Source organism: Triticum urartu, chromosome 6A (assembly GCF_056163025.1).
Source record: "Triticum urartu cultivar PI428250 chromosome 6A, HENAU_Tu73, whole genome shotgun sequence".
Lineage (NCBI taxonomy): Eukaryota > Viridiplantae > Streptophyta > Magnoliopsida > Poales > Poaceae > Triticum > Triticum urartu.
In genome coordinates, this window is record NC_141878.1 from 90,077,824 (window position 1) to 90,104,039 (window position 26,216).

Consider the following 26,216-nt stretch of genomic DNA (forward strand, 5'->3'; position numbering starts at 1 on the left):
CGCCGGTAGTAGGGCTTGGTGTTTTGCATGGAGATGGATGTGATGCAGCGATTTGGTGGTAGCACAATGGATACTTGTGTTGTTGTGGATGAGAAGGTCTATGGCAGGGGTCTGAATTTAAGGGGAGGGCATGGGGTGGGATGGCTGCATCGGATAAACTGCATGATCTCGCTGGCGATGTGGTTTGTGCAGATCGTGGGTTGGTGTTGCGTCTGTGATCGTGGGCTTGTGGCGATGGAACCGCTCCGATTGGGTGGTTGTATGCGAACGTGGTTTTTTTAACGTGGTTTTTTTTATCACTAAATTTTTTAACCACCACTTTCTGTGCGAACGGACATTTGTCACGTTTATATGTATCCTGCGTGATAATGAAACTGCATTGGTTAGAGTTCCGCACTACATCGTCTACAGTAGAGAACTGCATTCTATGTATAGGTATTTTGTGTGTCCTTGCTGCAGCCCCTGGGTAAAGTACAATGTATTCCACAATTTTATGAGTTTTTCGCTGTGTCCTATACCGTGTATTTATTCATGTAGGTAATCCGGAACTGGATTGCTAAACCGTACTGCTTTGTGTAACCAAATGCACTGCATTTTTCTTGTGCTGCATACTGCATCTGTTTTTTGCCTGTACTTACTGCAGTCCCTAGTACGGGAGGGGTAGGGGGTTGCCCCCCCCCCCCCAATTTATTTGTGTGGCACTTATTTTAAGGTAGACTTTTTTCTTTTCGGATGCGTTTTCTTAACATGTGTGTTGTTTTTGATTTTAACTTTTTTTACAAACTGCGTTTATTTTATTTTGTTTTACCGATTGAACTTCATTGTTCTTCACAAAGAACTGCATCATGTGTGTTTTGATGTGGTCTTTTTTATTTTAGCCGGGTCGTTTTTGGGCCGGCCCATTTTATGTTGCCCTTTGCCACAAGCGGGCCTCCTACGTGTCTGTTCCAGGTGATCCCACCGCTCCGCTGACAGGGAGAGAGACCGAGAACAATCCCCTCTCCTCTCTTACAATTCCTCCCTCAAGCAAAACCGTCGTCGCTCGCAGCAACCGTCGTCGCCCGAGGAACCGCCGCCCTCAAGAGGTTCTTATTCCTGCATTCCGCGTCGTCGTCCGCTCCGTGAGCCCTTGCCGCTGCGCTCCCGTAGCCCTTTCCTGTCCGTTCCCGTCGCCGCACCCTCCCCCTCCCCGCCGTCGCCGTTGCCGCACCTTTTTTGTGGTACGTTCCGCTTGTTCTCGGTGTTGATCGTCCACTCGTCTTGTTTTGTTATTCTCGTAGTTGTTGTTGCTGTTTTTTCTTGTGTAATTTTTCCGTACGCAGCCGATTTTATCTCGATTAGGAGTCGATACTCGTGTGTAGCAAGGTGGATCTAGGGTTTCGTGAGATTCTCGCCAATTTTGTTGTTTATATCTGTCACTTCGTCGCTGTGCTGCAGGCAAACGCCATGTCTTCACCGAGAAGAATGGGAGGAGGAGTTCAGGGTATGTGGAGTGCTTATTTTAGGCTTTTGTTTATTTTGTTTGATGTTTATCTAGTTTCCTAAATCATCCTGCATATTGGTTTATGCTCTGTTAGTTGTCAGCGTTCGTTTGCATTATTTTGTCACGTGATGTTTTGTAATTTCTGTTTCTGGTTCTTTTTGAATCAAGTAGGTGATAGCGGTTCTCATAATGATACACCAATTGGCTCCCGTTCTCCTGGTGGTAAGGATCATGGTGTCGAGGGAGGACATCAATTGAATTTGCCGATTGAAACTTCTCCCATAAGTGTGGCCCCTCCTTCTGGTATGTGATTGATTTGTTTATTTTGTGTATGCTGGTTTACTTTTGATGTTGTACCATTTGGTGTTGCCTTGCTGTATCTAGTCTGGCATTTTGTTGGGAACAAACATGAAGTTAGTGTATGCAGCACTGTATTTATTTTGTATATGTGAACTCCACTATATGTATGTGTGAACTGCATTGTTGTTTTATTCATGTTTTTTGTGCAATGCATTTTTTTAGCTTATGGTTGGAGCACTGCATTTTATATGTCTAAGTGTACTGCATTTGTTCTTTTTGTGCACTTTTTAACGACCATAGTCAAACTTCATTTTGACGTAGTGTCTATTTTCCATGCTGGGGCGCCTGGGTTTGAGGAGGTTACTCAATTGATTGACCATTATTTTGCAGAGGGTAATGTTGGTATGAGCTTTAACCAGAGACGTCTCGTTTTGTCTGAGACACAATCACAGTCTCTTGATGGTACAGAGGAAGCTACACAGGATTGGATGGTCTTGGAACAGCTTTGTGAATATGAGTTGAAGCAAAGCAAGAAGAAGTTGAGGTTTGAAAGTGACTCAAAAGAGTTTGCGGAGAAGGAGAAGCAGAGGATAGCTGCAGATGGTGCCAAGGGTGCCAAATTTGCCAAGGTGAAGAAGCCTTCTTTGCAGAAGAAGAGGCTGAGTACTGTTGCTGAGGAAGGTGGTACACCTCGGTGGAGTCCACGTGTTGCTGGCATGAACAAGAATCTTGGCAAGAGAACTGCTGAAGCTAGTGGAAAGGATGATCCTCGGTGCAAGCGACTACATGTCACCGAAGGTCCCAACTCTGATGATGACAACTTTGTGCTTGCTGATTTTGTGAGGGATGTTCATAGTGGTAGACGCAAAGACTGTGGTTCATCGAAGAGTCTACCCAAGCGTTCCCGTGATGATGTCGATGAAGATGTTTGTGGTGAGTCTGGCGAGGAGGTGGATGTTGTTCCAAAGGTTTGTTGAAGTGGATTGCATTTGTTTCCTTCATTGTTATTCTATTTGTGTTTTCTCTATCTCTTTTTTTATGGCTAGTCTTCTAATGTGTATTGCATTTCCCTTTACACAGAGGAAGAAGTCTAGTAAGAGCAATGCAGCTAAAGATGATGCTGAGGGAGATGATTCTTGATTTAACAAGACCGTATGTTTTTCACTTCCCACTGTTTGCAAGGCTGCTACCTTTTTGAAATAGGCACACTGTAGTCGTGTTCGGGATGCTGGATTTGGTGTTGTCTTTGAACTGATAGTAAAGAAAAATGTGTTGCGCATTCTTATGTGCTATTTGATGGGAGTGATTGATCCTGCCACCATGATAATGGACTTTGGGAATGGCGGGGTTCTTCGAATCAATCGTGATGCAGTTTATCACATTTTTGATTTACCCATGGGACGTCACACTGCACCCATGTCTGCTGCCAGCGGCCATGATGACTCGTTGAGTGCCCTCAAGGATGATCTTGGCTTTGACCGTTCAAAAAGTATAGGTGTCAAGGACTTGCTTGAGAAGTTGAAGGTGTTGGTGGAGGAAGATGATCATGTGACTATTGACCTTGCTGTGAAGGTGTTCTTCCTGATACTCTACCAGAATTTGCTGTGCCCCGGGCCTGCAGTTCGTTTGGGTAGAGTTGCTGCAATGGTAGAGAACATGGATTATGCGGGTATGGCTTAGATGGACTTTTTCTAGCTTGTTGTTGATGAGTTGCAGGCAGCTGTGGTGAGGTGGCAAACAGAAGGCAGCAAGCAGAATTGTGCAGAGGGTTGTGCCATTGTCCCCCTGATTATGTATCTTGACTGCTTGAAGCTTCGCAAATTTTCAGTCATGCACACGTTGACGCCACGTGCGTTATACCTGACGACCAAGGACCTGATGAAGTTATACAATGAGGATGTGCTTGTGAAGGGAAAGATTTACTTGGAAACTTACAAATTTGGGAAGCTACCGGTTAGTGCATCTGAGTTTTTAATATCAGTTTTTTTAAAATAATAAAAAAGGTGTAGCCATTATAAATCTGAACTTTTCTAGTACTCACATGTGTACTTCTCTTTGCCTATTGTCTTTTTTTTGTAGTGGAAGGCGTCAGGTGATATTGTGTACAACCTTCCTGTTGCAGTTGTATGTGGCAGCTCTGATGCGGGACCTAGCACTCATGCTAGGTTTTATGAGCCTATATGTAGCCAGCTTCCTACCTGTGATGATGAGGTGCCGCGTGCTCGTGGTTTCATTGCTTGACAGATGTTTCATAATAAAAGCTCTTATAAACAGTCATTTGTTGGCGGCAAAAAACACGAGGAGATTGATGTGACGCCCGGGTAATTAAGCTACAGTAATCCCCACTAATGATACCAGGTCACCTCGGTTACTGTGGATAAACTCGTGTTAGTTCGGAACCTAGTTCGAATTTCAAATTCAAAATCGAGCAAACAATAAAAGTTTTCAAATATTAAAAGTTAAATGTTCGGAGTGAACCAAATAATACATAGGTAATTATGGTGGAGAAACCAAACTTCGATAAAATGTTTAAAGGCCCTAAAACAATTAAAACAATTATTTAAATACCTTTTGTAATTAATAAAATGTCAAACTAATTTGTTTGCGGATTACACTTTTTGTGACTATGGACTAAGTTGAAATACTAAATTAAATGCTACGTGTATATTTTAATAAAACTAAAATAATTGGAAACAAAACTAAGACAGAAAAGGTAAAATAAATAAAAAGTAAAAACAAAAGAAAAGAAAAGGGACCCCCACTGGGCCAACCGGCCCAGCTGACAGCCAGGCCAGCCCAACTGGCCCACCCGCACGGCCCAGCCGACCCCCACTCCTCCCTTATCCTCTCACCCCCACCCGAACCCTATCCACTCGCCCCCGCACTCCCCCCCCCCACGTCGTTTCCCCTCCCGATCCAATCCGGATCGGGGACGAGACCCGCACTCGCCCCACCCCGCTCGCCCCCCTCGCCCCCCCCCCCCCCCGATCTGGATCGGGGGAAAAGGCGCCCCGCCGCCGCCCGGAACCCCCGCCGGAGTCGCCCCGCCGCGGCCTGCCTCGTCGACGGCCACCTCGCCGGTGTGCCCGCTGCCTGAGGTCTCCGTGGTCGCCGCCATCGCCCCGCGTGCCTCGGCCTCCTCCTCGCCCCGTGCCAAGGCCGCCGTTCCAGCGCCGCGCCCCCGACCTCGTCGCCCGCCGACCTCGTCGCCGGAACGCCCCGTCGCCGCGGAACGCCTCCTCGTCCTCCTCCTCGCCGGTCTTCCCCGACCGCCCCCGAGCCCACTGCCCCATTGCCCTACTCCCCTCCCCCCCCCCCGTGAGCTCCCCCCTTCGCCCTCCTCTCCCCCTAGGTCGCCTCGGCCGTCGCCGCTCGACGCGCTCCGGCGCCACCGTCGCCCGCGCCGGGCCGTCCCGCCCCCGGCCCCTCCCCGCTTCCCCGTGCGGCTCCCCTGCCGCGGCCACCGCGCCCTTCCCCCCCTGGTCGCCTCGGCCACGTGCACCGGCACCATCGACCGTGCCCTCGACCCCGGCCCTCCCTCTCTCTCCGTCTCGCGCGCACTCGCCCTGACCAGCGTGCCTCCGCCCGCGCCGGCCTCGTCTTGCCCCGGACGGCGTCGCCCTCCGCCCAGCCATGCCCCTGTCCTCCTCGCCCGTTGATTTGGGCGAACGCCCAGTCGGGGCGCCGCAACGCCCTGTGCCCGCTAGCCCCCCCCCCCCCCCCGGGCCACTGACTAGGGGGCCCCGCCCCATAACGTTTTTTTAAAAAAAGAAAAGGAATTAAAAAAATAAAATAAATATAATTAATAAAAATGAAAATGATTTAATAAAATTAAATTATTAATTAATTAATTAATTAAGAAATTAATTAAGTTAATTAATCCGGTTTAATTAATTTAATTAACTAGTTAAGTTTAATTAAACTGTAATTAGATTAACCTAAACCCTAATTAACCTAATTAGAGGATGACAGGTGGGTCCCCCCTGGACCCACATGTCAGGTTGACCAAGTCAACTCTGTTGACTGTTGATGTCAGCATGACATCATGCTGATGTCATTAAATCATTTTCAAATTAATTAAATAATTAATTAAATCTCAGAAATTAATAAAATCTTTAGAAAATCATATCTTTTAATCCGTAACTCGGATTAAAATATTTTCAACATGAAAGTTGCTCACAACGACGAGACGAATTTGAATACGCAGCCCGTTTATCCGCCACACATCCCTAGCATAGCGAACACGCAACTTTCCCCCTCTGTTTCATTTGTCCAAAAACGCGAAACACCGGGGATACTTCCCCGGATGTTTCCCCCCTTCACCGGTATCACCTCATACCGCGATAGGGCACCCCTAGCACCGATACTTGTCATGTCATGCATCGCTACGCATCTGTTTGCTTAAATATTTATTGTTTCTCCCCCCTCTTCTCTCGCTAGACACCGGGACCGACGCCGCCGCTACCCAGTACGACTACAGAGTTGACGACCACTCTCTCTTGCCAGAGCAACCAGGCAAGCCCCCCCTTTGATCACCAGATATCGCCTACTCTTCTCTATACTGCTTGCATTAGATTAGGGTAGCATGTTACTGCTTCCCGTTAATCCTATACTAATGCATAGCCTGGCCTTGCTACTACTGTTGTTACCTTTACCTGCAATCCTAATGCTTAGTATAGGATGCTAGTTTATCATCAGTGGCCCTACATCCTTGTCCGTCTGCTGTGTTATACTATCGGGCCGTGATCACTCGGGAGGTGATCACGGGTATATACTATTTACTTTATACATGATACATGTGGTGATTAAAGACGGGTCGGCTTGAGGAGCACCCGCGAGTGGAGTTTTGAGGCGGAGCGGCAGGGCAGGTTCCGACCACCTAGGAGAGAGGTGGGCCTGGCCCTGGTCGGCGTTCGCGGATACTTAACACGCTTAACGAGATCTGGGTATTTGATCTGAGTCTGGCCATTTGGTCTATACGCACTAACCATCTACGCGGGAGTAGTTATGGGTATCCCGCCGTCGTGGTATCAGCCGAAGCCTTCGTGACGTCAGCGACTGAGTGGCGCGCGCCGGATTGGACTGGAAGGCCACTAGGCTAGGTCTGCTTTCGGCCGCGTTCGCAACATGCAGGTGTGCTAAGGGCGATGGGCCCAGACCCCTGGGCGCTTAGGTTTAGACCGGCGTGCTGACCTCTCTATTGGTCTAGGTGGGGCTGCGACGTGTTGATCTTCCGAGGCCGGGCATGACCCAGGAAAGTGTGTCCGGCCAAATGGGATCGAGCGTGTTGGGGTATGTGGTGCACCCCTGCAGGGAAGTTAATCTATTCGAATAGCCGTGATCTTCGGTAACAGGACGATTCGGAGTTGTATCTTGACCTTATGACAACTAGAACCGGATACTTAATAAAACACACCCTTCCAAGTGCCAGATACAACCGGTGGTCGCTCTCTCACAGGGCGACGAGGGGAGGATCATCGGTTAGGGTTATGCTATGCGATGATACTTGGAGGACTTCAGTCTACTCCCTTCTACATGCTGCAAGACGGAGGCTGCCAGAAGCATAGTCTTCGAAAGGATTAGCTATCCCCCCTCTTATTCTGGCTTTCTGCAGTTCAGTCCACCGATATGGCCCTTACTCCATTTGATACCCATGCATATGTAGTGTAGCTCCTTGCTTGCGAGTACTTTGGATGAGTACTCACGGTTGCTTTCTCCCTCTTTTCCCCCTATCCCTTCTACCTGGTTGTCGCAACCAGATGCTGGAGTCCAGGAGCCAGACGCCACCGTCGACGACGACCCCTACTACACCGGAGGTGCCTACTACTACGTGATGCCCGCTGACGACGACCTGGAGTAGTTAGGAGGATCCCAGGCAGGAGGCCTGCGCCTCTTACGATCTGTATCCCAGTTTGTGCTAGCCTTCTTAAGGCAACTTGTTTAACTTATGTCTGTACTCAGATATTGTTGCTTCCGCTGACTCGTCTATGATCGAGCTCTTGTATTCGAGCCCTCGAGGCCCCTGGCTTATAATATGATGCTTGTATGACTTATTTTATTTGTAGAGTTGTGTTGTGATATCTTCCCGTGAGTCCTTGATCTTGATCGTACACATTTGCGTGTATGATTAGTGTACGGTCAAATCGGGGGCGTCACAAGTTGGTATCAGAGCCGACTGCCTGTAGGAATCCCCCTTCCACACTTCTTGGCCGAAGTCGAGTCTAGACATTGCAAAACTTTTACTAACATGGCTGTGTGCCTTATGGGCCCACGTCGCCATTGGGTGGTACTAGGATCTTTTACTTCTCGACACTTACTCTGGGGTTCTGAACTCTCTTCTATTCGGGTTAAACGATTTTTACTAAAATCTAACTTTAGGTTCTCGAAAATACTTTCTCCCGGAGAGGCCTTTCAGTCCAGATGATCACCGACTGCACCAGAAGATTTCGGAGATACTCTTTGATATTCTCTCGAGACTTTGTGCCCATCACTTTTGCTATTCCCGACCACCGATAAATCCTTATGGATAACTACTTACACTTGCCATTCATGCAATCATCCCCCATTGATCTTGTTATTACAAGATGCCCCGAAGTTTTCTCTATTGTTCCGAGAATACTTCGTGCCTACTGCCTAGCAGTTCCTTGCCACATGAATACCCCTTCAAATAAATCCTCGCACTTGTCGAGTATCCGCTCATCCCTAGTTGTTCATGAGTTTCGCAAAAGTCTTCAAAATAATATTCGATCTTCCGAAAATCCTCTGGAGCCTTTGGCTCTTGAAATTCTTGCTTGCTTGCATTATGGTTAGTCCCATAAGTCTCGTAGTCTTAATGACATTCCTTGTCATTATCATTTTGAGTCTGTTGACTCAATATGTTTGCGAATACACGCAATCATCATTGATCCTTATAAATTACTTCTCCGGCTAAGCTGCCATTCTTTTAACTAGAATTGGTTCTCGACCAATCCAATTGTCGTTGATTGTACCCTAAGGCTATTCAACTTATCCATCTCTAATCAGAGCATTGCTTCTGATCCCTTGATTTGGAGATCATAATTCCTTTGCATTTGAAAATTGAGTTAGTCAGTTGTTTCTATAAATTGATCTCCTTGCACTCTTCTTCCTCTAGTTGAGTACCGATGCTCACGTCAGATCCCTTGTGGACCATTAGGTCCATTGTTGGATTTTATCCGTCAGCATCCTTCATATTCAATAACTTTGTGAGACCTTCCCCTGATGCATAATGCCTTTGGTAAATTGTATCCTTTCCTTTTGTCAACCATGCTCTGCTTTCGAGCTGGTAATATTTACTCTTGAAGCTTATGGTATACGTTCCTAAGATGCCTTGATGGGTTGAACGTATGCCCTCCTTGATATGTGTGAACTCGAAAATTTTCACGAGTCATACTCTTCCAGTGTTTTGCTAGATAAAGTTTAAACATTACAACTTCTCCAAAAAAATGAGAAGTGAATGGAAGGTTATGCATTGAGGGAGTGGGAGTCGACCTTGAACCTTTGTGTTCATGCCCATGGACACGATGTAGATCCTATCATGGAAGCTTCTTGAAATAATAACTATTCCTTTGGTATAAGTTCATCTTATATCTGGGATCTGGCCTTTTTCAATCGTGGTTCCGACCATGTTCTCTTTTAAATACCATTTCTCGTGCAAGATTAAGCACTTGTCTTCTGTAGAGCAATACCCCCAGTCCAACCTCTACTTTGGTCTGTCATCGAGTATTACCCCCCTGGTATCTCAAGATTATCATGGAACTGCATAACATCTTATGAGTTCTTCATCAAGTGCTACATTCCCACTGGTTCCAATTTTTTCACGGGCTTTGAGTTATTAAACACTCAAGGACACCGATAACTGACTCGAGTCCGCATCGCGATTAAGCAACTCTTGTAACCCTCATTACTTACGAGTTTGAACTCAATCACATCATTCCTAGCCTGATTGGCTATATCCTTGTCGTGCCGATCTTAACTGGGCTACCTGGTCCTTCTTCCCAGAGCGTAATTTTTTACGATGAGCTAAGCTTACGTCGAATTTTCCTCGTCATACCCTTTCACCTTAAGCAACAAGCTTGAGTTCGAGTTTGTGTCGTAACTGTGGTTCCAATAACCTTTCGCTTCACCATTCATTTGACTTGATGTCATCGCCGATCGATTACATCTTGAAATCTCTCGACAAAGTGTGTTGTGATCATCATCAATCCTATGAGCTCTTCCAGGATATCAAATGAGTTCCTGATGAGTAATACCATCCTTGCCCTTGATGATCTGCGTTATCATCGACCTTTATTGCCTTCCCACCCACACAAGCTTGTTTGTGTTTGGTGTTATACCTTGAGTTCCTTGCTACCCAGCATTGTTCTTCTTTACCTTGGAGAATTACCACCTTTTATGTCAAGAATGTCGTGGGAATTGCTCCACCTCTTAGAAATTCTCAGTAAGATGATACTTTTCACCATCACCATTCTTCCTTGGTCCCCGTGTTGTTTTTTTACCGGGATACCAATATGCTGACGATGCTGCTTGGGTTCTGTACTTCTAGCAACCCTATTGCTTTGAAGTTAATGATCGACAGTTCGATCTTAGACTGTTGGATATTGAATCGTCACTCTAATAGTGATCTTGCTACCTAAGGTCACTGTCACACCTTTCAACTAATGATTAATGGAGTATGTTTTCCTCGAGCATACAACATTATATCATTTGAATTGGCAAGTTTCATCTTCTTGCTCACATTATTATGGAAATCCATCCGTTTGGAATTCTCGATGAATTTTCGCTGAGCCCGTCAGCCATCTCCTCATCCTCTCATTGGGTTAATGATGAACTCTTGTTAACGGAAATCACTTCATAGTTCATTTCCCGAGAATCTTACAGTGTCATCCCGTCAATTTGTGTTGCACCTTTCTTCTCAGGCATCCTGAGCCTGAGGTATCCTGACACCAATCATACCTGAATCTCCGTCAGATATGATGGTTGGGACAACTTTCCAAGAGTTATGATGTTGATCCTTTGATGACCCGGTAACATGATGTCATGCCTAGCACCCCCCCCTCGGCTGGAGGACCTATCATTATAGATTCCTTTTCAGCAAGGTTATCCGTTCATCCATGAGGAAATTGTAAGACTTATTCTACTAGTTATTCCTGATGGATCCTTCGTGTTTCCAAAGTCTGATCTTCACCTGAAGACCATGTCAATGCTATCTCGAAGCATATCAATGGTACTCCGATTTTCAACAGGAACATTTGAAGCACGATGCTAAATTTTATTTATCATTTATCCTAACACCGTTGTATGGGTAATATCATGAGATTCCTCCCCCCTTACCTAAAGAGTTTTCTACATTATATCCTGCCACGGATATCATGCTCTGCTTGTCCTTGGGAAGGATATATCCCTGAAATATGTGTTTAAACACATTTTCCTTTCCATTGTTCTGTTTAATATGATAATCATATTTTACTTTCCATTGGTTGTTTGAACCTTTCTTGTGATCTATATGATCTAAGCAGCAATATTCTACTACTTATGTAAACTCCTCGGTGTGCAATTCTGTCAGTAAGACCCTGTTACTATTGTTGATGACATTCCGGTAGCCACCGATGGACGAGAACCTTGCCTATTGCTCCGCCTCGTTCAACGAGCAGGAAAGTGGTTCTCTTCGTCCCTCGCCCTTGGTACCAACGTTGATGCCGGCATAACTGACTTGGTACTCTCTGACATGCCTTGCTATCATGACCGTGAAAGATGTCACTGCTCCTATTAAAAAAAACCACATGGTGGGCCCATAACCCACAGTTCCACAGGATCGAAACCTGACTGTCCTGTACACCCCCTATTCCCAAAGTTATTCCTCGCGCGTGGACTCGTATGTAATCCACAGGCCACTGTCCTAGTGGTCTATTCTGGTATCAGACGCAATACTTACTCTCGCTACTCTGAACCCCTTTCTCACTCTGGTTCAGGCTTCGAGCAACTATCTATCCGCTTGGAGCCTATTATGGTACCTTCGTACCTTACTCTTGAGGTATTTCATATGTTCAACTCGAGAGATAATCTTATACTAATTCATGGGTTAACCCCAGATTGTTTCCCTCAAAAGCATTATCTCGTAGTGAGCTGCCCCTTATCTTTTCGTAAGTACGATGGAGTTCCCGAAGAAATGATGACAAGTTTATCATGATGCATCGGAATAAAGGATTGAAGACATCAACGAAAGGAATTAACTTCTTCGAGAAGATCCGTTAGAATATCGTAACCAGAACTTTCCCCTTACTCCCCTCTTAAATCTCGGGACGAGATTTCTTGTAGTGGAGGAGAATTGTGACGCCCGGGTAATTAAGCTACAGTAATCCCCACTAATGATACCAGGTCACCTCGGTTACTGTGGATAAACTTGTGTTAGTTTGGAACCTAGTTCGAATTTCAAATTCAAAATCGAGCAAACAATAAAAGTTTTCAAATATTAAAAGTTAAATGTTCGGAGTGAACCAAATAATACATAGGTAATTATGGTGGAGAAACCAAACTTCGATAAAATGTTTAAAGGCCCTAAAACAATTAAAACAATAGTGAAAACAATTATTTAAATACCTTTTGTAATTAATAAAATGTCAAACTAATTTGTTTGCGGATTAGACTTTTTGTGACTATGGACTAAGTTGAAATACTAAATTAAATGCTACGTGTATATTTTAATAAAACTAAAATAATAGGAAACAAAACTAAGACAGAAAAGGTAAAATAAATAAAAAGTAAAAACAAAAGAAAAGAAAAGGGACCCCCACTGGGCCAACCGGCCCAGCTGACAGCCAGGCCAGCCCAACTGGCCCACCCGCACGGCCCAGCCGACCCCCACTCCTCCCTTATCCTCTCACCCCCACCCGAACCCTATCCACTCGCCCCCGCACTCCCCCCCACGTCGTTTCCCCCTCCCGATCCAATCCGGATCGGGGACGAGACCCCCACTCGCCCCACCCCGCTCGCCCCCCTCGCCCCCCCTCCCCGATCTGGATCGGGGGAAAAGGCGCCCCACCGCCGCCCGGAACCCCCGCCGGAGCCGCCCCGCCGCGGCCTGCCTCGTCGACGGCCACCTCGCCGGCGTGCCCGCTGCCTGAGGTCTCCGTGGACGCCGCCATCGCCCCGCGTGCCTCGGCCTCCTCCTCGCCCCGTACCGAGGCCGCCGTTCCAGCGCCGCGCCCCCCGACCTCGTCGCCCGCCGCCCTCGTCGCCGGAACGCCCCGTCGCCGCGGAACGCCTCCTCGTCCTCCTCCTCGCCGGTCTTCCCCGACCGCCCCCAAGCCCACTGCCCCGTTGCCCTACTCCCCTCCCCCCCCCGTGAGCTCCCCCCTTCGCCCTCCTCTCCCCCTAGGTCGCCTCGGCCGTCGCCGCTCGACGCGCTCCGGCGCCCCTAGGTCCTCCTCGCCCGTCGATTTGGGCGAACGCCCAGTCGGGCGCCGCAACGCCCTGTGCCCGCTAGCACCCCCCCCCCCCCCCCGGGCCACTGACTAGGGGGCCCCGCCCCATAACGTTTTTTTTAAAAAGAAAAGGAATTAAAAAAATAAAATAAATATAATTAATAAAAATGAAAATGATTTAATAAAATTAAATTATTAATTAATTAATTAATTAAGAAATTAATTAAGTTAATTAATCCAGTTTAATTAATTTAATTAACTAGTTAAGTTTAATTAAACTGTAATTAGATTAACCTAAACCCTAATTAACCTAATTAGAGGATGACAGGTGGGTCCCCCCTGCACCCACATGTCAGGTTGACCAAGTCAACTCTGTTGACTGCTGATGTCAGCATGACATCATGCTGATGTCATTAAATCATTTTCAAATTAATTAAATAATTAATTAAATCTCAGAAATTAATAAAATCTTTAGAAAATCATATCTTTTAATCCGTAACTCGGATTAAAATATTTTCAACATGAAAGTTGCTCAGAACGACGAGACGAATTTGAATACGCAGCCCGTTTATCCGCCACACATCCCTAGCATAGCGAACACGCAACTTTCCCCCTCTGTTTCATTTGTCCGAAAACGCGAAACACCGGGGATACTTCCCCGGATGTTTCCCCCCTTCACCGGTATCACCTCATACCGCGATAGGGCACCCCTAGCACCGATACTTGTCATGTCATGCATCGCTACGCATCTGTTTGCTTAAATATTTATTGTTTCTCCCCCCTCTTCTCTCGCTAGAACCCGGGACCGACGCCGCCGCTACCCAGTACGACTACGGAGTTGACGACCACTCTCTCTTGCCAGAGCAACCAGGCAAGCCCCCCCTTTGATCACCAGATATCGCCTACTCTTCTCTATACTGCTTGCATTAGAGTAGGGTAGCATGTTACTGCTTCCCGTTAATCCTATACTGATGCATAGCCTGTCCTTGCTACTACTGTTGTTACCTTTACCTGCAATCCTAATGCTTAGTATAGGATGCTAGTTTATCATCAGTGGCCCTACATCCTTGTCCGTCTGCTGTGCTATACTATCGGGCCGTGATCACTCAGGAGGTGATCACGGGTATATACTATTTACTTTATACATGATACATGTGGTGATTAAAGACGGGTCGGCTTGAGGAGCACCCGCGAGTGGAGTTTTGAGGCGGAGCGGCAGGGCAGGTTCCGACCACCTAGGAGAGAGGTGGGCCTGGCCCTGGTCGGCGTTCGCGGATACTTAACACGCTTAAGGAGATCTGGGTATTTGATCTGAGTCTGGCCATTTGGTCTATACGCACTAACCATCTACGCGGGAGTAGTTATGGGTATCCCGGCGTCATGGTATCAGCCGAAGCCTTCGTGACGTCAGCGACTGAGTGGCGCGCGCCGGATTGGACTGGAAGGCCACTAGGCTAGGTCTGCTTTCGGCCGCGTTCGCAACGTGCAGGTGTGCTAAGGGCGATGGGCCCAGACCCCTGGGCGCTTAGGTTTAGACCGGCGTGCTGACCTCTTTGTTGGTCTAGGTGGGGCTGCGACGTGTTGATCTTCCGAGGCCGGGCATGACCCAGGAAAGTGTGTCCGGCCAAATGGGATCGAGCGTGTTGGGGTATGTGGTGCACCCCCGCAGGGAAGTTAATCTATTCGAATAGCCGTGATCTTCGGTAACAGGACGATTCGGAGTTGTACCTTGACCTTATGACAACTAGAACCGGATACTTAATAAAACACACCCTTCCAAGTGCCAGATACAACCGGTGGTCGCTCTCTCACAGGGCGACGAGGGGAGGATCATCGGTTAGGGTTATGCTATGCGATGATACTTGGAGGACTTCAGTCTACTCCCTTCTACATGCTGCAAGACGGAGGCTGCCAGAAGCGTAGTCTTCGAAAGGATTAGCTATCCCCCCTCTTATTCTGGCTTTTTGCAGTTCAGTCCACCGATATGGCCCTTACTCCATTTGATACCCATGCATATGTAGTGTAGCTCCTTGCTTGCGAGTACTTTGGATGAGTACTCACGGTTGCTTTCTCCCTCTTTTCCCCCTATCCCTTCTACCTGGTTGTCGCAACCAGATGCTGGAGTCCAGGAGCCAGACGCCACCGTCGACGACGACCCCTACTACACCGGAGGTGCCTACTACTACGTGATGCCCGCTGACGACGACCTGGAGTAGTTAGGAGGATCCCAGGCAGGAGGCCTGTGCCTCTTACGATCTGTATCCCAGTTTGTGCTAGCCTTCTTAAGGCAACTTGTTTAACTTATGTCTGTACTCAGATATTGTTGCTTCCGCTGACTCGTCTATGATCGAGCTCTTGTATTCGAGCCCTCGAGGCCCCTGGCTTGTAATATGATGCTTGTATGACTTATTTTATTTGTAGAGTTGTGTTGTGATATCTTCCCGTGAGTCCTTGATCTTGATCATACACATTTGCGTGTATGATTAGTGTACGGTCAAATCGGGGGCGTCACAATTGATGAGCTTCTTCTGAAGTTTTTGAAGTTGACTGAAGATTTGCCAACCTCTGGTGACAGGTTGAGGACAGTTACTGGTTTTTCCCTATTGGCCATGGCCCACAAGATGAAGATATTGTTGCTGCTCACAATTTTGATTGTGGCATGATTGAAAGCCTGAAGATTGCAGTGACGAATGTTCGGTCTTCATATGCTCAATTGAGACATTCACAAGAGGAAAAATGTGGTCGGTATGAGAAGGATGATGGGCATATTTTGGATGAAATGAACCATCATGACGCTGGCGTTGGCGCTGATAATGTATGTTCTAGGTTTTTTGTGGCGTTGAACCTCTTTTGTGTATTATCTGGACTACTTGTCACTATTTTTGTTTTTTGTGATAGGCTGGAGTGGAATCTTCTGGTGTCCATGGAACTAGGGACGATGGAATTGGTCAGGTACAAGTACTTCTGCCATTCGTCCCTCTTCTTAAACTTGCATTTGTTGCGTTCCATTTTTATTGTATTTTTTGGTGTACTTCACGGTTGTAAAGTGTGTACTGCTTGTGCATAGTTGAAGTTTTTTATTTTTTTGTCGTTATCATCTTATTTTTGTTTTTGTTTTGTTCTATGCCTGTAGACTGATGTTTCTGCTTGTGATTTGCACAAAGAGACCTACGATGGCTCTGGGAAGGATGAGTTCTTGGCTGATGCATCGTCCCCTCCGGATGTTGTAGCTGATAAGGTATAGTTGTATTACTTGTTCTGTTAGTGTGATGTAATCTAATTTTTTGTTGTTGTTGTAAACTTGATTTACATTGTTATGTTCACCATATGCATTTTCATTTACATATGTTAGCTGCAATAGTTTTACATGTGTGAGCTTCAGTCTTTGACATAAGTGAATTGCATTGCATTTCGCATGCGTGGTCCATAATGTTTTACATACGTAAGCTTCAGTATTTAACATAGCTGAACTGCAGCATTTGACAAAGTGAACTGTAGTTCTTTTTTATGTATATGTGGGTTGAAGTTGTAGTTGTTTTGATACACGTGGGTTGCAGTTGTTTTGCATATGTGGACTGCAGTTGTTCTGTGTATGTTGTCAGCAGTCTTTGACATAAGTGTCCTGTGTGTTGTTGTGTTAATTATCCCCACGCTCATTTTGTGTTATTGTGTGTGTTTTAAACTTTCCACAGCCTGGAGAAGAAAACGTGGAAGTTCACATTGATCTGAATCAGGGTGGTTGTGCTATTGATGGTGGTGGCAGTGTTGATGCTTCTGCATCGGTTTCCGTCGACTGTGCAGACCCTTCTATAGCTCAAGAATCCCATGATGTTGTTTCCCCTAGTCGTCATGAAGATTCTGCTTGGCATTGAAAAGCCGCTGGAGAATGTCGTCCCTGCTGTTAGTGTTGTTGCTTCCCCTGTTTGTCTAGCGACCAACAATGTTCCTGAAGTATCGAGAGTGGAGCCTCATGTAGCTGAAGTATCTAAGGACGTTGCGGTTGACCAGACTGTTGTAAATCCAGAGAATGCTGATGTTGCTGCAGAAGGGCAGTCTAGTGAGGTTGTGGTGGATTCGTCGCAACCTATCCAAGAAAATGTTTTGGTCAGCTCTGAAGAACAACAGCATGAAGACTCTGACACTGAAGGCAAGAGTTTTGTTTCGAACAGTGCAGTTGAAGTTTTTCTCATTTCATTTTGTTTAATTACTATGGTATCTGTATTAGATGTTTAATGATAAGTGGAACTTGATCTTTTGTTTATGATTTTCAAAATAGCTAGCAGAATTTCTTTATCTTAATATTTGAACTTCACTATCTTGGATAAGTGAACTTCATCTTTTTATTACAGATGACGAACTTCCTGTTGTGACACCGTCGAGCATTGATCCAGCTCTTCTGAAAAGATACAATGAGTTGTATGCTGCTGTTACGAGGGTTCGGAAGGACAAGAAAAAGAAGTATGGTTTTTTAGAAATTGTTTTGTTCATATGTATTTTCTAATTTTCGTTTTTAGCCCTTTTTCTTTGTTGTTATTTTTTTGAGTATCTTATGTTTCAGTTTTTCATGAAAAATTCAGGGACATGATTGCTTTTAAAACTGAGATGGGTGATATTACCATTGGCGAAGTTGGTCAATCCTTTTGGGATAAAGGGATGCTCACTACAAGAGTTGTAGATCTTGGGGTTTCTTTGCTGGTAGATAAGTTTAAGGGATCTCCGACAATGGTTGTCCCGTACCATATTTGTGTAAGAATGCAGAAATTTTTGTTTTATTTTTTTGATTTTATTTTCTGATTTCGTGCGAAGACATGTTTTCTTGAGCACTATTTGATTTTGGGTTTTGTATTGGCAAACAAATATTTGGAATGGTGGTACTATAGGTGGGAGTGTTAAAATGACGTTCTCTTCAAAAGCCGAGGAGCGTGTTGATAAAAAGGATATGGTGAGTAACGTTTTTATGTGTCGAAAACTATATTTTGCGTGTTTGTTTTTATAGTGTTCTGTTTCTTCTTCTTATAATAATTTTATTTATTTGTGCTTCGAACAGGTCCTTTTTGCAACTTTTGATCCGCCAGATACGAGGGATGGCGTTGGTCATTATTGTGTAGTTGTGTTAAATGTGAAAGAAAGGCAATTTGAATTTCTTGACTCACTCAATAAACCTGGCAGCCCTGATGCGATCAGGGTTTTTAGGAGGATGGTTAAAAATATCAAGCGTGCATGGAAAGAAGGAAGCTCAAGTTCTGATGAGCCGCTAAATCCTCCTACACTTGATGGATTTGTGTTGAAACATGTCATTGTCCCAATGCATACTAATGGGTGTGTTCCATACAGCCCCTCTTCACCATACTGCTCATGTTTTTTTAATCTTCATTTTTGTGAAACTGATGTTTTTTATTCTTTTATTGCAGGCATGATTATGGATTCTATATGTTTCAATTCCTGCAGACTTGGGATGGTGTCCAAGTTGCTCAGTTTGGGGTGGAGCACATTGGCTATATCAAAAAGTCCATGCTCTATAGTTGGCTCACATCGAGAAAGTGTCCCCTTGATTTAACATCACTTTTAATTTTTGCAGATAAAGGTTGTTTCACTGAACTTCTTTATCCTTCCTTTATTTGTTTTTTGTCTACTGCTTGCTTCCGGTTCTTACGGGCTTTTTTTAATAGTTTATTTAGTTAAGTTCGTGATTTAGAATGTATGTGTATATTTATTTGTTGTGTTAATGAGATGTGTTTTATTTTTTGGGCAAGTGAGCTGTATTGTTCTTTATAAGTGGGCTGCATTGTTGTATACAAGTGGGCTGCATTGTTGTATACATTTTTCTATTCTGCATTGTTGTAGACAAGTGGACTGCATTGCTGTAGACAATTGTGTTGCATTCTATTCTTTAGTGAACTGCATTTTTTATTTTAATTAGATGTATTATATGTTTTTTGGTTTTGTATTTTGTGCTAAGTGTTTCCATGTTTTTTCTACACGTTTTTAGGATTTTATGGGGGGCTTCATGAAGGTTGTATGTCACCGTTCGAGTCTCAGGGTTTTGATGTGGTTATGGTTGATTGCACTATTGAAATCTCTCCAGATAATTCTGGTTCTTTGGCTGGAGATGGTTTGAACACAGCTGTGGTGTCTGGACCTGATGGTGGAAGTGTTTCTCGACCTAGCTCTCCACGCGATGTATTTGATGTTGATGATGATGATTTTGTTACATCGTGTCCTCGCGTCACGAGGACTCGGAGTGCAGCAATTAATCGTCCTCCTGTGGATGGCATTGAAGTTTTTTTGAACAAGAGGGCGGGTGAGAGGGCTTTTAAGTTGAGATGCTCTATAGAGAAATTGAAGCCTCTGAGGTTCAAATATATTGATGAGGCGAGGAAAATAAAGGATCTTGTTCTCAACAAAGATTTTGTAACCAAATACTACGAGTATATTTTATGTATGTGCCCTTTGATCCTTTTTGTGTGTTTTGTTTTTAATTTGAATTTTATTGATCCCATCTCTGTATGTTTACTGCAGGAATGTGTTCTTTATAGTGAACAGTCCTTTTGGTGATCTTGATACTTACACTGTTGACTATATCTATAATACATTTGGCAAAGGAGCTTTAATTGATTCGTATCTCATGGATTTTGTCATCAAGTACTGGAAGCAAGATCCTGAAATGGGTTTAGTTTATCATTCTGGTGAACATGTGCTACTTTCACCCTTATTTATCACGGTAAACGTGTGCTGTCATTTTTTTTCTATTGTACTGGTTTTTTATGTCCATGCATGCATGCATTGTTTATTCTTTTTTCATGTCCTTTCTTTGTTCTTTTTTCTTTGCAGTATGTTCTTCAGATGGAAACCTTTTGTGACGAGAGATGACGAAGGAAACCCTATGTTGCCAGTTGTGCATAGCTCGTTTGTTTTACAAGATGCAGTTAACCAGTTCAAGGTTATTGTGAGTGACGACATAAACCTGTTGGATGCAAAACTGGTAAGTGCATTGTTTCCTGTCTTTTATTTTTTCTGGTTTATTGCATTTCTTTTTCTAGTTAATTTTTGGAACAGTGGTTCTAGTGCTACGTGTCGAAATAAGTTTTCAGCCCATTTTTGTTTTTTATGTGAACAGATTATGATGACGCGCTCCAAGGATGGTCATTATTCCTTATACACGATGAACCAGCATCGCCAGACGTTTGATATCCATGACACTAGGAAGTACACTGGCCATGCTGATGTCACGACAAAGTGGCACATGAGTGATTACCACTCAGATTGCACTGAAGTGGTATGTCATTTTTTCCCGCCAAGTGCAAAGCTTTTTTGTGTTTCTCTTACTGCATTGTTTTATAAACTGCACATGCAATGTTAGCACACATAGGACCACACTTGTTTATGTAGTGCACTGCAACATATGCATGACAGAACTGCATTTTTCTTAGACCCCCCATAATCCTTGTAAAAAAGGAGATAAAAGGAAATGACCTCACGTGCATTTAAAAGAGGGATTGTCTAGACGTTGAGAACAACTTTTGTATTTTTTTAGTTCGTCTGAATCGTAATTTGATCTGTGGTGTGTGTTATTTTTACATTGTGCTTCCTTTTTTGCCAGATGAGGAGGATGACTCAGTTGCTGAAGGCGATTTATGGTGAAAAAATGTATAAATCTAAGAACCACCCTGACTGTGTTAAATTGGCAGCGAAGCCCTCTTACCCGGTCGTGCCAGCGCAAGGAGCAAATGAGTGCGGAATCTATGTTCTAAGGGTGACGCAGTTGTATGATGGCCAACGTCTAGTTGAGAAAATTATCAAAACCGACGTAACACCTTCTCTGTTTTCTTATTTTTTGTGTTACTTTTTTCATTATTTTACCTTTTCACTTTTTGTTCTTTATGACAACCGTTTATTTAATCAATGTCTGCATTTTTTTAATCTTCTTTTTCAGCCTACTGTTGAAGATTGGAAGGCAGAGTACATGTTCCAGCTGCTGTTCAATTCTTCGAACATGTTGTGTTATGAAGGCATGCTGCTTGAACTACGAGAACTGATTGCGGACCTCGGGCTTACTTCCCTGTCGCAATCGCAGACGCAGTCGTAGACGCATTAACAATCTACTTGGTAAAAACCCTGTGTATGGACAAGAACTGGGGGTCATGTTGTGTACTGTGTGGTGTCTAAGGTATATAATGTATGAAAATACTTTTGTTTTCTGTTGTTGTGATTTTTGTCTGCTTTTTTGCAGCAGTGTTTTATGGACGGATTTGTATTTGTATGTGTATTTTATATAAATAATTCATACAGTATATATGTGTATATTTTTATTTTTGTTGACTTACACGTTCTGTGTGAACTGGCATTTTGTCATGCTTATATGTATCTTATGTGTCCCATAAACTGCATTGCATGTGATGCCGAACTTCTTCGTCCAACAAAAGGCATTGCATTTTTGTCTACAAGTTTGTGCTGCACCTGATTTTTTTTGCTGCACTTTTTGTCGCGGACCCTGCATTCATGTGTGTATCCTGGAACTGCGTTGCTTTTACGATACTGCACTGCTTTTCCTAACCAAGTGCACTGCTTTTGCCTAAAGATGCGTCCTTCAGTTGGTAATTTTTTTATTGTTTGTATTGTAAGGTAGGGGGTCCCCCCCCCCCCGCCCATTTTTTGGTTGTCTATAGATTTGTATTTGCTCTTTGTATTCCCTGTACTTAGCGTACCGTGTGCGTTAGCACGAGGCCGAGCAGGGGAGTGGGAGGGGGCCCCCTCCCCACCCCCCTGCGAGGCCGAGCCTGGAACGAGCCGGAGCAGGCGGCGACGCGGCGTGCCGCGGCGCCGCATGCGCAGGCGAGTCCGTCACACCCCATCGCCTCCCTGTCTATCTTAGGGGTGTGGCTCTGGGGTTGCGTGCATCCTATTGTTGGAAAACAGAATGTTCGCACTGCGCCTGTCAACCAAGCGCACTACGTGCGTTAGCGCGAGGCCGAGCAGGGGGGTGGGAGGGAGGTCGTGACCCTCCCTCCCCACCCCACTGCGAGGCCGAGCCTGGAACAAGCCGGAGCAGGCGGCGACGTGGCATGCCGTGGCGCCGCATGCGCAGGCGAGTCCGTCACACCCCGTTGCCCCTATCTATCTTAGGGGTGTGGCTCTAGGGTTGTGTGCGTCCTATTGTTGGAAAAACAGAATGTCTGCACTGCGCCTGTCAACCAAACGCATTGCGTGCGTTAGCGTGAGGCCGAGCAGGAGGGGTGGGAGGGGGGTCATGACCCCCCTCCCCACCCCCCTGCGAGGCCGAGCCTGGAACGTGCCGGAGCAAGCGGAACGCGGCGTGCCGCGGCGCCGCATGCGCAGGCGAGTCCGTCACACCCCGTCGCCTCCCTGTCTATCTTAGGGGTGTGGCTCTGGGGTTGCGTGCGTCCTATTGTTGGAAAAACATAATGTCCGCACTGCGCCTGTCAACCAAGCGCACTGCGTGCGTTAGCGCGAGGCCAAGCAGGGGGTGGGAGGGGGGTCGTGACCCCCCCCCTCCCCACCCCCTGCGAGGCCGAGCCTAGAATGAGCCGGAGTAGACGGCGACGTGGCGTGCCGCGGCACCGCGCAGGCGAGTCCGTCACACCCCGTCGCCTCCCTGTCTACCATGCGTAGACGAGTGCGTCACACCCCGTGCGCCTATCAACCAAGCCAGGATGTGACATGGGATTGTGCCGTTGTATCCAAGTGAAAAGATTCGCCATGGTAGTGTTTTTGATTGGCTGGAAAAAATATTCGTCTAAGCGAACTGCAATGCTTTATTGACAGCACATCTTCCGTCCCATACCAGACTGCACATCGGGCTGCATATTTTTAAGATGAGGGGGTACTGGAGTAACTTGCTAGTTGTGCGTCGTTGGGCTTTGTTTGTTTTTGGGCTGTGAGAATTTGTTGGGCCTGTGTTCGAGGAGTGAAGACACATTGGGCCCAAGTCGTTCTGTGAGCATTGGTTCCTGGTACATTGTGTGCAGCCTAATGTTTAGTCCCACCTCGCCCGCGGAAGGCGCGCCCGACCTGTTTATAAGCGTTGGCGAGGCAGCCATATCGAACTCCTCTGGTTACTTATTTGGGCGCTTATACACGGTGCTCGCTGCTCTATGCTCTATGACCTGTGGGCCCATATGTGCCCGCCCCCATGCATTGTGACTCAGAACGACTCGCCTTCTGTGGGCGCAGACCTACTATGAGACTGGCTGGGGACAGGTGCACCTGTGGTGGTCAATTTTTTTCTTTGTATTTTCTATCTTAAGTATTTTTTTTCAATGCAGGGGCGTGCTGATGAGGACATGACTACCTTGGATACGACCAAAAATATTGCATACATGCATATTTGTAAGGTGATTTCTAATGCAAACTATTCAATAATCTATTTATGTTATCCAGAACAAAAATACTTCACACACTTTTGTGTTTTGTCTAATTGCAGGTGTATGGGACATTTGTACAATCCACATATGAAGATAAGGGAAAAGGAGAAGTTTAGGTTGTGTTCAAAAAGTCCTCTCACGTCACTTTTGGGCCAAGAGAAGATAGAGTCCAAGTCTCTCACGTTTTGGATTCAGATTCGGACTGCACAGACATACCTGACTCAAAACGCCAACAACTTTTTCATACGGACTCCGAATTGGGTGATTCTTTTTTTGTTGGAAACTAGATTTCGTGCTCTTTCCAACCCAATTGGATTCACCTTCAAATTCTTCCGGAGCGTTGAGTTACGGACGAAACAATCTGACGTTGCAGCAGAATCCGAGTCAAACTACAAGCCCAAAGGTGTTGCATCACCTCCACTTGGGCCCATGAGCCTTGTACGACCTACGGTTAGTTTTAGGCTGCCTTGGGACGTCCTCCCACCTCCTTGGCCGCCACCCCTTGCTCCTATATAAATAGATCCATCTAGTAGCTTTTTCCTTGGGTTTTGTTTAGATTAAAAGTTCGCCATAGCTGCAACTTCGCGTACTTCGTTTGTGTCCAACGACCAGACCAAGACGTCACAGAACCCCACCTTGATCAATAAAGCTTTCATCTTATATTCGCAATATCCAGATTGCAATCTCAGTTTCTTGCTTGTTCTTCGTTTGCTCGCAGGAAACAGGCCCTCGTGGTCAGGTTGATCGTGCTCCGGCGTGGTCAATAACCCCTCGGAAGTTGGTTTAGCGATTGCTAAGGCGCGACGTCTCGCACGTTCGTAGTCGGATCGTCAAGGTCGACTCCCACAGAAAACGATAGCCTCCATCTCATCGAAACATCGGGACACCCTCGCCTCTATCAAGTGGTATCAGTTTTCAGGTTGCTCGGTGAGAATTTCCAGTTTTCCTAGGTTAGATTTATTTTCTTACCTATTGTCCAAGAAAAAGCCACAAAAAAGAGTTAGATCTATTCATCCTTGGTCCAAGCCAGTCTGAGCCTTTGCAATTTTCTTTTCATTGCTTGCATAGTTGAAATATCGGTTGCATCATCGTGTCGAGTTGCTGGTCTTAGTGTCTATTTCGTTTAGAGTTTCGAGTTCTGTTCACATTAGTCACGCCACCGCTGCATCATTATCTCTTCCGCTGTCCACCACCCATCCATCAATTTCCACCACGTGCTACCCACCATTCATTGTCATAATAATAGTTGAGATCGTTCACATCTTCACTTGATCCAATCTGCATCTTATCTAGTTTGTTTTGGAAAGAGGGAGAAAAAAAACGAGAGAAAAAAAACGAGAGAAAAAAAAAGTCAGAGAAAAAAAGGAGAGAAAGAAAAAAAAAGTGTGAGGAAAAAAAAATAGAAAAAAAACAAAATTCGGATCTTTTTAGACTCAATCTCGTAGTTGAATTCGGATTGGAATCTGTTTTGTGCACTGTTCAGTAAAACAGCTTGGCTGTTGTTTCACATCATTATCTTTACTGCCGTTGTGATCTTCACTTATATCTTGCTGTCCAGAGCTACTTAGTATCCTTCATTGATGCTGGTTGTGCTACGACGTGACCTCATTAGTGTTCTAGGCTCGCGTCTCTAGTTCGGTCTAGCCTAGGACCAGCACAGTACCGTCGTTGAGCGTTTATTCAACATTGCATCTCTGAATTGATTATTGCTAATCTTTTGCTACCATATATAGCCAACCCAGCTCCACATATTTCTACACCGTGTATACGCACGTTCCCCTGGCAATCGCTTTACACAATCTTCGGAGTTATTTGACACCGCTGGTTGCCTGTCACCACCTGCCGCATGGTAAGAACTTGTAAGATATTGATATTTGCTTTACTGTGAGCACTTTACAACCACATCCTAGTAGTTCATAGGAACATTATTCTCGAATTTTTTTTCTTGTTTCTACTAATCATGACAGGTTCCAGAGATAGAAGTTCTTGGACGACGGACACATCTTCACCATCACGAGAGTTGGGACAACACACACAAGCATATGGTCAGGTTATCTCTTTACCATCATTTGAGGGTAGATTTAATCCTGCTATTTATCTAGCTTGGGAGCTTGAAGTAGAACAAGTTTTTAGTCACCATGATTTTTCTGAACTTGAGAGAGTACGAGCTACCATTAGAGCATTTACTGGTTTTGCTTCTGTTTGGTGGAGTGTACATTGTAAGAAAAACATTGATAACCAACCCACAACTTGGAAAGTTTTGAAAGCTGTAATGAGACAACAATTTTTTCCTCCTTACTATCGTCGTGAATTGCGTTGCAAATTGGAGCAATTAAAACAAGGCAGTAACAATGTTCATGCTTACTACCAAGAGTTCAAATCTTATATGCATCATTGTGACATAGAAGAATCTGAGGATGATACAATGAATAGATTTTTTGGTGGTTTGAACCATGATATTCAGGCAAGATTTCGGTATATTCCTCGTTGCATTACTGGTATGTATGTCCGTGCTTGTACCTTTGAGAGACAGATACAGGAGGATGCATTGGGTGACTACAACAACTACTATTCCAGTTCATGCTCACCATCGCCGGTTGGTTACTCCAC

At 45.2% G+C, this 26,216-nt stretch overlaps 1 long non-coding RNA gene across 1 annotated transcript; it reads left to right on the plus strand.

The window, feature by feature from the left end:
- The first annotated feature begins 13,847 nt into the window (after positions 1-13,847).
- On the plus strand, positions 13,848-15,638 carry LOC147964146 (uncharacterized). The gene is made up of 2 exons (XR_015607306.1): positions 13,848-14,095; positions 15,340-15,638. It is a non-coding gene; the product is annotated as an uncharacterized LOC147964146 (long non-coding RNA).
- Positions 15,639-26,216: the final 10,578 nt, after the last annotated feature.